The sequence below is a fragment of the Bactrocera oleae genome, chromosome 2 (assembly GCF_042242935.1).
Source record: "Bactrocera oleae isolate idBacOlea1 chromosome 2, idBacOlea1, whole genome shotgun sequence".
In the NCBI taxonomy this organism is placed as follows: domain Eukaryota; kingdom Metazoa; phylum Arthropoda; class Insecta; order Diptera; family Tephritidae; genus Bactrocera; species Bactrocera oleae.
The window spans coordinates 13,991,734-14,008,904 of NC_091536.1; the positions used below are offsets into that span (position 1 = coordinate 13,991,734).

The 17,171-nt window shown below is 33.0% G+C and overlaps 1 protein-coding gene across 1 annotated transcript in view; it reads left to right on the forward strand.

Annotated features, from left to right (window-relative positions):
• The first annotated feature begins 225 nt into the window (after positions 1–225).
• alpha-Man-IIb (alpha-Mannosidase class II b) overlaps positions 226–17,171 on the forward strand; it is a 46,223-nt gene continuing 29,277 nt past the window's right edge. Inside the window, exons 1-2 of the mRNA XM_014237484.3 lie at positions 226–535; positions 3,138–3,165. The gene's annotated coding sequence lies outside the window, so the exon portion shown is untranslated. The remainder of the gene's footprint in view (positions 536–3,137; positions 3,166–17,171) is intronic.

Consider the following 17,171-nt stretch of genomic DNA (forward strand, 5'->3'; position numbering starts at 1 on the left):
ACGTGTAGATCATACAACCATATTTAATATTGTAAACTACCGATTATACTATGTGGTGGACAGCTGTGGTAATAAATTAAACTATGTTTGGTAAAATAAATATACATAATCTATACATTCTTTAATAAAGAAGCAGCTGTCGTGGATTGCGGCACAGCAACCCTGCAAGTGCTCGAAAAGTATGTAAAAATATGTAATCATTATATCAAATCTGGCAATCTTGTTTGTACTGTTCCGACGATTGGTCGAAGGGTTGAGTATTTTTTGCTCCGTGTGTCGCGCGGAAATTAATGTTTTTTTTGCACCAAGTGCCGGGGTGCATAAACAATAAATTGTTGCAAAAATAAGCGAAATAATCAATTACACTTTGTGTAAATTCGCAAATAGTAAAAGTGTTGTTGTGTCTGCAAATGTCTCGTAAATTACTATAGCGGTGAACAAAATTAGTTTTAGTGATTGTTGTTTGTGTTTTTATTATATTATATGCTGACGCTTGGTGCTGCGGTATATTGATTAAAAGCGAGCAAATGCAGGGGTGAGAAAAATGGCAATATTATAAAGAGTTGAATTCATTGTGATAATTTTATTATTAATAAATAATTTAATTAGATAATTTTAATATTGATAATGAGTATGTATGAAGTGTATATATGTACAGATATGTATATACTAGGTACTTTTATAATGGTACAGGCAGGTAACTTTACCATATACATACATACATACATACAAATGTTCATTTTGACTTGCAATTTTAGATGGAGCTAATCACTGATTTGTTTGTTAGACGCGCAGCCGTAAATAATTGAAATTGTCATAAATACATACATTAACTACACTAATTAACATAAGTTATTAAAACATTGGCGTGACTATAACATCTATTTAGTTTCAAACGGTTATAAAAAAATAATAAGTTTTCATATTGGATAATTTTATAGAATGTTAAACGTACATTTGGTTTATTCTATGATTTTAGTTATGGTATAACCAAATTTAAATGATATTAATATGATTACTCGTATATTATTTTGGGTAACTTTTAGGTATCGGTCGAAATCGACATAAAATTGGCATGGGCTGCTTCCCAAATTAAAAATATAAATACATACATATTATAAACCAAGAAAACAACGAAACCGTGAAAAAAATTGTTCTTAAAATTGTCATATTACTATTAGGGAAGTTGCAGAGGATGTTGACATATCAATCGACACATGCCATTTAATTTTCTCGAATGTTTTGGGCATGAAACGTGTGGCAGCGAGGTTTGTTCCGAAATTGCGATAGTGCACCAGGTCACACATCAATTCTTGGCCAAAAAAACCGTAATCATATACTAAGCGCCGTAATCACCAGATTTGGTTCCCTGCGACTTTTTCCTATTCCCAGCACTAAAGAAACCAATAAAATGAAAGCGTTTTGCCACAATTAAGATCAAGTCAGAATCGACGAAAAAGCTGATGACCATCCCGAAAAGTGCATTTGAAAAGTGCTTCGAGGTTTAAAAAAAGCGGTGGCACACGTGTATTATATTCGAGGGGGACTACTTTGAAGGAGACAAAATAGATATTAAAAAACAAATAAGTACTTTTCAAAAAGATATACATTTTGGACACTTCTAGTATAGTTATAGTTTTTAAAATATTTATAGTAACGTTAACTTATATAGCTATTTCACAACCCAGCCATACTTTTATACATATAATTATGTTACTTCCTCCCAGCACAACTAACTGCAGGTATGTTATTTTTACCATAAAATTCAAAGTATTTGCTGATAGCCAGAATTTAAATATTGTAAAGATAAAGCCCAATGCTATACATTTTTTAAACATATAAAATTTGTTAAAACATGTTCAACCCTATTATGTAAATAAAATTTCCTAGTACAGCCGCCGTTCAACAACATAATACCAAATTATACTTTACGAGAGTATATCGCCTACTGCCGCAGCAATTGAGTCATCTGTCACCTTTTTGTGTATATTAGCGATTACTGTCAACCCATATTGTAGTAGGTAGAACTGTCAAAATCAGGAAACTGCGCAAGAGTTTAAAACATTGAATATCTTTAAAAAAAAGTATGTGTCCTATATTTTTTTTTATTTTTTCACTAATGTTTCTAAAAGAAAAATTTTCCAAAATTAATCTTCAAAAAAATAGACGCTTTATGATTTTTTGAAGAAATACACATTTACTTTTACAATTTTTTGTAGTGAATTATTTTTTAAGAAGATGCTCAAGTTTTTTTGGAAACAGTTTATGTATGTTGCCTTTTTTCGAAGAGTCGAATTGTTTACGTTGTTGATACACAAAAATTAGTTTTAAGTTCGAGATCAGTTCCTTTCGAAAGTGACAAACTAAACTTTTGGAATTTTATGATTTCGTAAAGAAACTTATGTGCACTGCCTTCACCCATTACCAATTGAAGTATTTGTTGGTGAATGGTTTTGTCACTGCACACAAATAAGAAACCTTCTAAGATAATTAAAATTGGCTGGAAAATGTAATGATTGATAATGCATAAAATAATTTTATTGAAACGACTATCACAAGATAGCTAGTTTATTCTTAATACAGCCAATATGCTATAAAAAAACATATGTACGTAATTTATATTCAATTTTGTTATTTATTAATATACATTATTGTGTCCTCAGGATCAGTTGTCGAAATCAGTTCCATTCAAAAGTTGTAAGCAAAACTTCTGATATTTTATGATTTCGTAAAGTAATTGTAGGCAATACCTTCACCCATTACCCATTCAAGCTTATTGGTGCATGTTTTTGTTATTGCCAACAAATGCTTTTTGAACTATATTTTAAGTTATTTTTAAGTTTATAAAATATTTTCTTATTGGAAAATTTAAAAACTCTTATAACACGCTGATTACAATTTTGTAATTATTTATATAATCGAAATCAGTTCCTTTCGAAAGTTCTAAGTTAAACTTTTGAAATTTTATGATTTCGTATAGTAATTACTTGCATTACCTTCACCCACTACCAATTCAAGTTTATATTGGTGAATGTTTTTGTTAATGCTAACAATTTGCTTCTTAAAATGTTAAAAAAAAAAACTCTTAAAATATGTGTTTGTAATTTTACTTATATAATTTTTTTTTTCAATTGTAGGTGATACATTTGCGCTTGCTGTGTCTAGGTAAGTTGCTACATAATTATCGTGAATAAATACCATAATAATAATAATAATACATTTAAAGTTAAACGCATTTGTTCATAGTTTGTGGGTCGTTGGCCCCAGCAACCACTAAAATAATAATACAAAAAAAAAAAAAAAGAATTTTTAAATTTCTTCATACATTTCTCGCTATGCGCTATTTATACCCTCGCAACCAGTGTAGTGCGTTGTGACCACCACTGTGGTATATTTTGGTTAAAATAAACGAGACACTGCACCGGAAACAACACGACAACGGCAACTACTTAAATGGTAAACATGAGAAACAATGTCGACGGACAGACCGGTAGCAGACAAGACAACGTAACCCGTACGAATTTGGCAGCTTCGGCGGCATGCACATTTAAAGTGTGTATACATACATACACACACACATACAATATAAACTATGTGTGTTAGCTCACGTAATAATAAACCAACAAAAAAATATAGCAAAAAAAATTTGTGTGGCAGCCAATGAGACATGTCATGAAAGTCTGCATTTTTGTTTGTCTAGTGTGCGGTTAGTTGGCATGAATTCTCAGCCACAAACATGTATCTATGTGTATGCAGAAGCTGAAAATAAGAAACTGTATAAAAAGCCATTTGTTGTCTACAAATTTTGTATTTATTTATTGCACCTGACGTTGCCAATTCGTCTACGAAAAGCAAATGCGTCACCAAATTATAATTTTAATGGCCCGAAAAATAGAGCGGCGGCCAGCAAGCCAACTAAGTGGCGCACGCATAAGGTGTGATCTTAACAGAGCGCTCAAATTATTAAACTCACAAAAAAGCCAAGGAAGTGAAAGAATTAACCGTGAAAGCAAAGTGTTACAGAATAAATAGTAATGAAAGCGTAAGTGCAAAAGTAAAATTACAAACAAGAAAAAACGTCAACTTCAATCGCACCGAAGCTAGAATACCACTCACAAATAAAAACTTTCCAAATAAGCACTTTTGATCGATCGGTTTATATGACAGCTAATCTTATATTGGTTCGATTAAAAAAAAAAAAATTATTCAGATATTGTAGTAATGTCTTGGAATATAATCCATGCGAAACTTGGTGAAGATATCTTGTAAAATAGAAAGGTTTTCTATACAAGAACCGATTGATTCCGAGCGTTCAGTTTGTAAGGCAGCTATATGCTATAATCGTCCGATCTGAAAAATTTATTCAGATATTGTAATAATGCTTAAGATAATAATACATGCCAAATTTTGTGATATCTTATCTGACAAAAAGGTTTTCCATACAAGAAGTGTATGTCTAGTGTAAGAAGTCGTCACGCAAATCATTTAAAAAATATATATGTATATTTATTTTATAAGGTCTCCGACGTTTTCTGCTGGATATTACAAACATCGTGGCAAACTAATTATACCTTGTTCAGGGTATAAAAAGTAATAAGTGCTAGAAAGGCATAGAAAAAAAGAGAACAATACAGTGAAACGAAATCATGAAAAATCCACAACAATTCTGCAGGCGCATCTAATTAATATGTAGACTGTAATAAAGATAACCGTGGGTAGATATTTACCGCTGATTATTAAGCGAAAGTATCACACAATTTGTAGGCTATTTGAATGACACACTTGTTGTTACTTTCATTGCTTACCGGATTTTCCGTGCTTACGGTTTTACATTGCCAACTCTAACTGCACTACAACTTTTGATGTTTATCGATGTATGTATGTATAATATGTTTATATGTATGTGTGTGTACTTTTATGATGACATCTTTACCTATTCACCCATTTAAGTACATGACAGCCTGTCTGTCTGCCTAGTTGTCAGCGCTATTTGCCTTCTGACTTTTAACTACATACACACACTCACAATTATGTCGTATTTGTTTAGTCTATTTTTGCTATTGTCTGGCCGCCACCACTTTTGTTCATTCATATATTTGTGCAGAAATGGTATTTTCTATTTTGTAGCGCTAGCACTACTAGCACACCTCATGCCCCACTCAAACCAATGCTAACGCATCAACTAGCGGATATGCTCGACACACACTCATCGCTGTCAATGCCAAAGTTTTTTGCAGTCGATTTACCGCCCCTCCGAGCCCATTTTTCTCATGAGTAGTTCATGAGTCGTTGGCAATTTCTACTTTGTAAGCGCAGTGCGCGCAGCACACCCAAGTGTTTACCAAACAAAGTGTTGGGGGAAAATGTGCAACGATCAGAAAAAATTAGCAACATGCATGTGGCACAACATGTGCGCAGCTTAATATATATCATATACATACATATATTTGTGGCAGGTACATGTGTTGCATGTGTTGCCTGCAGCGAACGCCAATGGCAATAGTTAATCTCCTGTTAGCCTTGCGCTTCTTTCTACCTCGACGTTCGTAAATCGGGTCAAAAGCGTATAAGGAAAATTGTGGTGGTAATTAAATTGCTAATGAGTAGCGTTAACAACTTTGCTGGTAGATTTGTTCACTTAGGTGCCATCAATGTGTACAGAAGTAGAAGTGAAGATTTTCATTATAAGCTAATATAGGAATTATTGCATTATTTATTAGCATGATAAGCGTTTAGAATTGTGTGAAAATGAGAAGAGTTGGTAAAATCGAAAATGCATAGTTGCTTGAATAAGCTGAGGAATGGTGGTCGTACATACATATATATTTATGTGTATTAATATGAGTTGCAAATTATTCGGTATATTAAATAATAACAGTACTTTAATTTCAATTATAATATGAAAGATTTGTTTTCAAGAGGCCAGCAAAGCAGACAAAGCGGATCTCCGTGGCAGCGATAACCTTTTAACTCGCCTCGAATTTCTATACACCGTGTATTTGCAAACAAAAAGTAGTCGCACGATGCCAAATCTTATGAATACGATGGATGGGGCAGCAGTTCGTAGCCTAATTCTATCGTATAAGCCCTTTGAGCGGTGAGACCTTTTTGGTATAGAAGATCGTAGACTTGTTTCACATTATTCCTCATAAAAGCCGTTTTCGGGACATCAGTAAAATATTTTCGATTTTTATACCCTGCACAGGGTATACTAATTTTGCCTCGATGTTTGTAACACCCAAAGGAAACGTCGAAGCCCTATACATACATTTATTGATAATAAAATAGAATCAAAATTTTATTTACAACTATTTGTTAAAAAAATTTTACCACAATTCTTAGGAGGAAACGACTATTTTCTATAGTTAATTAAACTTATTTTAAACATTTCAAAAGCAAAATTAACTTAATATAAATTTAAATGTTATTAGCAGACAACTTTTCAAGTAACTGTCAGGAACTTCAATTGACAATAAAATAGAATCATGGAATCAAAACTTGTAAATAATAGACTATTTTAACTAAAACTAAAAATTTTCTCTATTTGCGAAGACTGCAGTGCACTTTTTTGGCATAGACTCCACTAGACTTTATAGACTAAATTCGGTATTGAATACCACGCCTTTTGGAATTTTTCACATAGTTCCTCCTTATTATGTTGTTTAATGGGTCCCAAATTTTCTTTTACAATCTTACAAAGGTTTTCTATATAATTTAAATCCGTACATTGCGCCGACCAAGTTATAACATCGATCCAAGTTATAACATCGATTCCGTGATACTAAAGCCAAGTCTTGACCACACCCAAGGTATGCTTCGAGTTATTGATATTCTGAAACTGCTAAATTAAAGGCATGTTCCATTCAGTATAAGCAAGCATTATATCTTCTCAAATTCTAAGGTAGTGATAATGGTCCATGATTTCCCTAATCCAAAACAGCGGTCCAGCTCCGTTGCACGAAAAACATCTCCAGATCAAGATATTGCCACCTCCGTTTTTAAAAGTTTTTGTCATGTATCGGGTAGTCATTTCAGCATTCTTCGGACATCGCTACCTACAATAACAGTACGACGCGCAACAGTTGTCAAAGAAATTTCTACACCCAATTCTCTTCGGATAGCTACAGAGGACTTCAAAAGATCGCGTTTTGATGAAATCTCTATGTAATTATCATCCTGAGACGTCGTTTTTCTTGGCCGTCCCCTCAATGCACATTCTTTTGGAGGTTTCAAAGCAGTAAACACAATTTTTTGAAATATTTTTATAATTTTTACAATTTCTTTTTGGGTATAACCGTTATTTTGCAAGTTTTTTAACATTTTTAATTATAATGAAATGTCAAGTTCAACCAAAAATTGTTTGCTACCAAAAATTGTTTTCTACATAACGCTTATAATTGATACTTTCATATTCCTTGATTAAATTTTTTTTGCAACGACAACAAAAGCACACTTTTGTTTGAGTTGTAAACAAACATAACAGTAAAATGCAAAATCACTACCATCGTGGTGTTTTAAAAGATAAATATTGTAGGCATCGATTAAAGGCAAAACGAATCAGAAATCTATCCGATAAATAAATATTGTTAATTCTTTCGAAACTATCTATTTGATTCTATTTTATTGTCAGTAACTGTATGTATATACTTATAAAATATCAATGTGGCGAGCTGAGTCGATTTAGCCATATTTTACGCGAACTAGAAATATTTATCTGGAATTTCGCAAGCCTCCTTTTCTCGCTAAAAAGCTGCTCATTTGTCGGAATCGCCGATATCGGGCAACTAAAGCATATAACTGTCATGCATATCGTACGGCAAACCTTTTTATTTGTGGCGATTACTTGTAAAGACTGATTAATTTCCCTAGTTTTTTGAATTACTACCACTTTTAAACTAACTGGTAACTAACCAGTTATTACTATATTTGCTATAATTACAATGGCCAACGTCCATGTAAAAATGCTCTGAGAAAATTTTATCAGCGCGTTGTTAATTGTTTGCTGAACTATTAATTAATTAACGTCTAATGAGCATTAAGAGGATTTATTGTTATACTGAGTATGTCAAGAATGTGTTTAACATAGATACTAATGACCTCATTTCAACAAATTGCACAGTTTCTGCCATTATGACTTCCTAGAATTTGACCAAGAATAAATGGCAGCAGTTTTTGCTATTTTCAGGTTCCAATTGCGGTCAATGAATAAATAAAGATCAAATAATAAAGAACGAAACATAGCGCCAATAATTCAGGCGAAACATGGCAATAGATCATGAACCAAACTAAATTTTTGTTGCTGCAGTGAACAGTGAACAGAATAATACAAAATGACAAACTAAATTATGCTCTTTGCAGTTTGAACTTATTTTTCTGAGTATTTCAATTAAAAAAGGTATTCAGTACTGTTCTGCTATACGAAATATACTCTATGCCACACCCAGCAAATTTTTTTTATTAACATTGAAATAATTATAGAGCCAAAATTTACATATTCTTCTACGAAAAAATGTTACCTTACCTTTTTAAGTCACCTGAAATGGTTTATCTAAAAACGGTGAACGACTTTGAGTGCATATTTCTGCTTGTTTATTTGTATGTCTAATTGGCTGTTATTAATTGTTTGGGAAGACAACAGCTGCTATGGTTTAACGGTTATGGTAAATATAGAAACTTTCAAAACCTTTTTAGCCATTATCATTCTCTTTATAATTTCATTGTGTTTACATTTTTAAATATTTCGTGGGTGTGCATTGTGCATTTTCGCTACTTTTGAAGCCAATCGAAACCCGTAAGGTGGTTTCCCGACTGCTTAGCTGCTGGAGTGGTAAACAAAAGGCGAATATAGTATATTGTAAAAAAGTGACGAGTGGTCGTAGTGTTGCCATCGGTTTGAAAATCTAAAATGAGAAATATTACTAACTAACTACTAAAAGAATGACAATTAAAAATATTTTGTTAAAAGAAGTGATTGTGTATGATATTGACATTAGCATTTACTATTTACAGTTAATAAAGAACCGTGTACTTATATGCCATAATGTGAGATTCTCTCTTTCTCCCTAATTTTTCTTTAAAACATGTTCCCTGATTATGTTGGTGGCGGTGGAAATCAGGAAATTTTAAACAGCTGATATCAAAAAAAGCGGAATGCCAGAAATAAATCTGTTAAAATTAACAGACAAAATCAGTGCGTAACGAAATTTCAAAGAAAAAAACACAGTTGCAATTGAATTCCTTGCAACTAAAATCTTTTTAAGGTATTCTTCTAATAAACGCGAAATACATATATATAATATGTATAACATATAACGTTCCTCGCAAAATCACGATATATTATTATGAGTTGCATTGTTTCTTTGTTGTAAGTTAATGCGTATTATAGGTCTAATCGGAAACCGAACACCTAAAAACAATATCGAAATGCAAAATGTCCAAAAGTTATTTTTAAAATAATCTATCTATTATTTTCGACATTATCACCATTGACAAATTTTATAAAAGTATGTGAGTTTTGATAGCTCTCTCTCGAATTAAAGAGACTCATATCATCTCATCCTTGCAGTTCAATGAAACCTTCGTCTAATTTCAAACGCTTGATGTTCTTTACAATTTTGACGCAGCTCAAATTCATAAGCAAAACCTTTACATGAATCAATCAGCTCTAAGACATCACTTTTCCAGTACTATTAGGCTTCGACTTCGCGCCTAATAGTATTGTTAGAAGACAAAAATAACCAGTTAACTATTTTCAGGCTCATTGAACAAGTTTGGTCGCTTGCTCTTGCATCAGATCTTTGCAATTAACTAACTTTTTAAGTTTCAAAAATATCTGATTATTTTTCTGAAGTTTAACGATTTAAAGTTATCCAAAAGCTCGCAAGACGTATTTCACTCCATCGTAAAATTAATAAAATCTTTGAAAGCAGCATGTACATACTTATGTATATCCGATCAAAAGTTCTTGTTCTTGCAGCAATTCGTTTCTATGTTTACTTTGTGCCTCTGTTACACTACAACGTTGTTACATTACAACAACATGAGCCTTGGAGCCAATTTAATTAAATAGCATCGCACAGTCGAGTATTTTTGCAGCTTTGTGCAGTTTTTCCTTGAAAATAATATCCTTTTACACCTTTTTTTTATTTGTGACGTATCTTTTAATGATGTCAATGAACCCCTAGTTGTCAAGTCAACGCACAAGCTGCTTTCTGCTTCGTTGTGTTGTTTTTTTTACGCAAAGTGCAAATTATTTTATTTTCTTCCTTTTCGCTCTCTCCTTCGTGATATTATTTACTTGGATACATTTGTGGCATGTTCGACAATGCATGGTTGTGCAACATATAATTGACATCTCGTGGCACGTATGTGTCAATTGTGACGTACAAGTACAAAAGTGGAGCGAACCGCCGAAAACTGTTTAGATTTGGTTTTTACATACATATGTGTGTTTCAGTTCTAAAAGAGTATGATTATTTTCTAACTACTGAACTGCACATTTCTTTTTAGTTTGCATTGCAATTTAAGCTTTCATTAGCTTTTTAATTGAAGTATTGAACGATCCATGTGAGCAATTAGCGCTGGTCTATCACAAAGAGCGAGGCGGTGAATCTCCACTCTTCTACGCTCAATAGAGCAATTAACGTGGTTTTTCTGAGCAAACTGTTAAATTGTAACTAATTAACAGACATACTTGGGGATGTGTCGTTTGTGTAACCCACTACTTATTGTGCAACCGTCGATGTCAAATCAGTTTGAGTCATTACAGAGCTAATGAGTATATTCTGGTGATACAATTTTATTCCATCCATTCATTTATTTTTTAATGTTGCGGGATCTATGGTTTATTTAAGTGTGAGTAGTCACCGAAGTTTGCAAGTTGCTGGGCTTATTTCAAAAACAGCTGACGTGTGTGAAAGTACCGTCAGATCGAACTAGAAAATCGTCTTTTTTTAGAATATTAGGTTGCTCAAAGGATTCTTAACATTTTTCTTGTTGAGTTCCTGAAGCTTACAGTACTTGTACTTCAACATATTCTAAAGGTATAAGGGTAGCTCAGTTCATTATCTGGTTAATGTTCTCAGCGCTAAAAGAAAAGACGAATAAGGATAGGAAAATAATTGTGGAAACTAATTGTGCATTAACAAGAATATTCTGGAAATATGCCAATTCACATGAGAATCGTTATGTACTCATCATATAAGTTCGAAGTTTGTAACACCGAGAAGGAAATGACGGAGATCCTATAAAATATATACATAAATGACCAGCATGATTAGTTGAGTTGATTTAGCCATGTCCGTCTGTCTGTCTGTATATATACAAACTAGTCCTTCAGTTTTTAAGCTATCGAAATATGAAATTTTGCACCTGTCTTTTTCTCACTAAGAAGCTGCTCATTTGTCGGAACGGCCGATATCGGACCGTAATAGCATATAGCTGCCATACAAACTGAACAATCGTAAGCAAGTCCTTGTATGGAAAACTTTTTTATTTGACGTAATATCTTTACGAAATTTGGCATGAATGGTTTTCTAAAGCAAGAACGTAATCTCCGAAAAAATTGTTTAGATCAGATCACTATAGCATATAGCTGCCATACAAACTGAACGATCAAAATCAAGTGCTTGTATGGAAAACTCTTTCATTTGACGCGGTATCTTCACAAAATTTGGCATAGATTATTATTTAAGGCAATAGTGCAATCTTCGAAAAAATTGTACAGATCGGATGGCTATAACATATAGCTGTCATATTAACTGAACGATCGGTGTAAAGTGCTTACAAGGAAAACTTTTTATTTGACGAGGCATCTTCACGAAATTAGATTGGAATCAAGTTATTGTAAGGCACATTTGTATCTGCGAAGGGTATTATAACTTTGGTGCAACCGAAGTTAACGTTTTTTCTTGTTTATTTAATGAGTTATCTCTTTGGCATGCATTGTTATCAAAAATCGAAGTACATTCTTTGAAAAAATTGTTCAGTTTGGACCACTTTATAAAGCTGTCATATAAACTGATAGATGTATGGAAAACTCTTTTATTTGCCGTTATATCTTCACGAAATGTGGCATGGAGTATTGTTATTAATTATGTCTTTTCTACAAATGACTAACACAACAACAATATTACCTACTTCTTTCACCTAACTTTATTTGACTTTATTTGTAAGATTTTTATTTATTTTTTAAATATTTGTGTATCTACATTATATTTTACTTACAATTTTTTTTTTATTAATTTTTGATGGCTTCCTCCTTTTGGCGGTGCCTGCAGACAATTGTCTCATTTTCAGCGTTTCACTCCGCCTCAAAAATTCATTAACGTTCATTTCGGGTAAAAATAACAAACGATTGTAATAATTCAGTCACTTGTTTCTTCATTGTAGCTTACACGATGTTGTTGTAGTCATAATGAGCGCAAAATATTTTCATAACATTAAGCCTTTGTCTGCGTTTTCATGCCACAAAGACCCTCAGCTCAGTGCGATATACTTATGTATGTATGAAGAAGAGAAGAATTTCGGTTTTTGTTAGTTGTAGGCTTAGCACTTTTATTTGCTTTCTTTCTTTTTCATTTCTTTTGTTATCATTACACATTTTATTCTGTCCACTTTCTGCGGCTGGGCAATGTGTGAACCATTTAAGCATTTCACAACAACGCTCAATTGTTTTTGCATTCATAAATATGCCAATGGACCCGCCGGCAGCTCCACAAAAATATACTTCTATCTATATAAACATACATATACTTGGGCTGTCCGATTAGTACTTGGCTTCACCGTTCATTGGCATCACTATCTCAAGAGTATATAATCAACATTTCAGTCGAATACTTGTGTGAGCGCCCTCGTAACTTCTACTTACTTTGTATGCCTTACCCAGTTATTATTCTCGTACGAGTTTTTGTAAGCACTTGTTTGTTCCCGGTTTTAGTCACACTTTCCAGTCACTTCAATTCACATTCGCCAAGCGATTATACGTGCGCATTCACTCACTTGCTTTTCTCCCTCAGTTTTACTTTTCTACTTGATTATTTTTTTTTTTCTTCAACTCTTCCTCTTGCTTTGCCCGCTTACTTAAACTTGTCTCAGTCATACTTTTTTATCCCGGCTTAAATTCATCGAACTACTAAATAACTAAATATCCGTCTGCCAGAGTATGATGTGGCACAGTATCACGCTCGCTGCTGGACACCAAGTGCGCTTCAATGCCTTAGCAGGGCTTAGCTTAACGAGCCGTTGTACCTCCCTCAATATATCAGTATCCTTGCATTGTAAAAGTAAGAACACATTGATTTAGTGGTGCAAGCAAAACAAAGAAAACGTTGAAGAAAAAGCGGTGCTAAAAAGATCTCGGTCGCCAAGTATTCCAACGAAGCCAACACTGCCGACTACTTCATTGTACATTGCCATCAATTCGTTCTTCCTCTTCTTGTTGTTTTCATTTGTTTTTATTTATATATATGTACATATGTATGTATACAAGTATATGCCTTCAAAGGTACAAAACGGTTTAGTTGTCTGACTGGCAGGCCGTGTAACCGGTCGCTCGGATAACTAACTCTTATGTTCTTCTGCGTACATTCGCTTTAGTGCAAAGCCACTTGGCGTGGGTATTAACCTTACGTTGAAGGGCTCGTTCCAATTTTGTTGCAAGTAAATCTGCTTGTTTACCGCATATTTTTATAGCTATGTACGAGTTACAGAGAAGTCGACCAATACATGCACGTGGCGACTTATAAAGATTCGCATAATTATTTCGATACACTTGCTTAATAATAGATCTACGATAGAGTTTATCTTTTATATACCGACAAATATCTTGATGGTATTCTAAAATATAAAAAAACAACAGACTCTGAAGGACTGATCGATTTCAGAAAGAATATGCACGAGAGCTTTAGATATCGGAGGGGCGACTACTGTTAAAAAAATATGTATCTTCTGGTATACATACTTATATCCCTATAGCAATCCGAGAAACGCAGATGTGTTGACAGTATTTAGCTGGATATAAGATATTTGCAGTTCGTTTCCAACGAATGACTACACCCGGCTGAAATGGCGCGAATATATAGAGACCGTTCTTTCTAACGGCTACCGTTATCCAGAGCAAGATGTAAGCCGTATTTCTTGTAAGTAAACTAATGAATTGTAAAGAAACTATGCAATAGAAATTTTTTTGTTGTTTGCCTGGAAAAAGCTTTGATATTACGTGGGTAATTTGGACAGAAAAGTTTTTTTATCTGGAAAGTTTATTTTATATTCTATATAGAAGATAATTTTTTTAAGGTTGTAGGCTTACTTATTTTATGCAAAATTTTCAAAAATCCCTTGTTATATATAGACACTCTCATCTGAGTGGTGCGCTTAATAAACAAAACTGTCGATTCTGGTGCGAAGAAAATCCACAAATTATTCATGAACAGTCATTACATTCACCTAAGTTGACAGTTTGGTGTGTTTTCTGGTCTGGTGAAATCATCGCTCCATACTTCTTTTGAAATGAAGCTGGTGACATCGTTACTGTCAATGTACTTGTAGATCGATGATAACCAACTTTTTACGGCCGCAATTGGAAAAAGTTGATCTTTACAACATCTGGTTTCAACAAGAGGGGGCTATTTGTCACATAGCACGTGCAACAACCGAATTATTGCGAGAAAAGTTTGGAGATTCCTGAAAAAGAAGTCGTGAAGGCCATATTCAGAATTTAATAGCATCGATTGTACTTCACATTAAATAAAAGACATTTAAATTTCCTTAACAATTAGTGTGTTATTTAAAAAAAAAAATCATATCACTCTTATTGGAAAACCCTATATTTATAATGGAGTGCAAGATTCGCAATTGGTTTGTTTTGTCGTTGCTATCATTTACAATAAACTGCAACCCACCCTGGTTTGAAAAAATTTGCACGTTGTTACTTTTTTATTGTGCTCATAGTTTTCAAACGCACTGTTGATTTTTATGCTTGTATGTTATACTTGCTATATACCAACCTACTTATTTAGTTAAACGTTTTTCACTTGTTTTTTTTTTTTTAATGTTTGCACTTTATTTATTCAATTGAAATGCTCTTCTATGTCACAAACTCAGCTGAAAAAGTGAGCAAACTAAAGGCAAATGCAAGCATATACTATACATACATGCATACTTACACACATTTGTTGTATATAAAGTGGTACATAACACGCGTTTGTTGCAACTACCAACTAACCGCCTAAGCGCTTGCGAAATCAAAGATTGCGGTTAGTGGTTTCGACTCTGCGGTTGTGTTTGACTTTATATGACAATCGTGTAGATTGCTAAGCGACTACGGCAGCTACTGAGCTCCACTGCGGCTTTATGTCTTAAAAGCTTGTAAAAGTCACTCAGCAGCATTGTCGTTTGCTTCGATGTAATCGCCATCAACATTGTTGTTGCTCTTGTTATTCGACATCATGATGCACGGTGAATGCGCGCTTACTTGCACAGTTTTGAAGTTTTCAAGTTTATGGTGAGGATTTGTAGATTACAATCTGTACAACATATCACCCTATAGGGTTATTCAATGACTATGTGCTATAAAGTATGTGTTGTCTTGTTTGTGCATACAATATATGAAAGCAACTAACTGTGGTCCAATCGACTTTGTGTGTAGGATAAATGATGCGACTGTGACACTGAGCATATTCAACAAGTTTCAATGTTGCAAATTTAATTGCCACACGAGAAACAAATTTGAGCATTAAACCATGTTTATGCTGTGAAGATGAGAGTTAAGAACAATAATGTGACATTATCCAATGAAATAAAATAATAATATATGTACATGTATGTATATAATATAGGGTGAGTAAAAAAAAAAAATAACATTTTTTGCGATTTTGTTTCGATCTGCTAAAAAATAGGTTCTTAGACACTGCTAGGAAAGTATCTCCAAGTATCGTACAAGACTTTTTCGTATAGCATTACATTTCCAACAATATCTATGAAACGAGATATTTTTCAAGTAATTTGAGCGATATTTGAATTTTTCTATCTGATAATATGAAAAAATAGATAACTGTAAGGCGGAGGATCTTCCCGTTACAATTAAGAGCTCATACTTGAAGAGACTTTCTTAGAGGTGTCTAAAAACCTATTTTTCAGCGTACCAAGTGAAAAAATAATACTTTTTTTTGATCCACCCTAATTTACTAATAAATATCTTTTATTTTATATAGATAGTATATAAATATATTTATAGTAATGATATGTAAATAAAATATCAAATTATTGTATGTGTTTCTTTTGTAAGTCATCCCGCGAATCCAACGCTTTAAGGATTTATTTTCAATTGACATATAAAGTAAATTCAGACTGTTGATTTCGTAGAAAAATTTTATTATTTTGCAGCGATTTCCACGCCAGTCATTTCTAAAAACGCTGTACTGACGTTCAAGAACGCTAGCAACATTTAAAAAATATAATAAACTATAAATATAGTCGAAAGAATTTTTTCTTTTAATTTTTCTTTTACATTAATTAATTTGTTCCCACTGAAATAGATAAGATCACGTGATCGCCAATCTCAGGTTCTGCATCGAAAAATTATGCGAAAGGTTTTAAGTTTTAATAAAAATCAAACGTGAATATATCAAAATTTACAGTCTACTAAATATCCAGTTTTACTAAATGAAAATATCTATTTGCGTTTTAAAAGTAGTTCGAATGCGTTCAGAAACAATGATGCTGCTAAGTTCCCAGAATTCATTACAATCCATCATTGGAAGTGAAAAGAAGGTGAAACAGCTACGCCAAATTTATTTTTTCAGAATTAAATGACAAATTCAAGTAAGCAAAATATGCTAAAAACTTTAAAATTTTAAAAGCAATTACGAGTATCAAGTTAGACTATAACCGCAATCATCTGGATGAATATGCGGATAATTTAGGAAATTATAGTGAGAAACAGAGTGAGCGGTTCCACTAAGATCTAAAAGTGATGAAAGAAAGGTATCAAAGTTGATGGCATCGTCCCATTATGGCAGATTATTGCTGTTCCTTAAAGAGAAATTGTCAACTAGAAAATTATTCAGGAAGAGCGTCGATTTTTGTGAATTGAAAACAAAAAAAAAAACAACTATTGTATCGATTGTTTTGAAAATGTCATCAATTTTGGAAAAAAAATTAAAAAGTTTTAG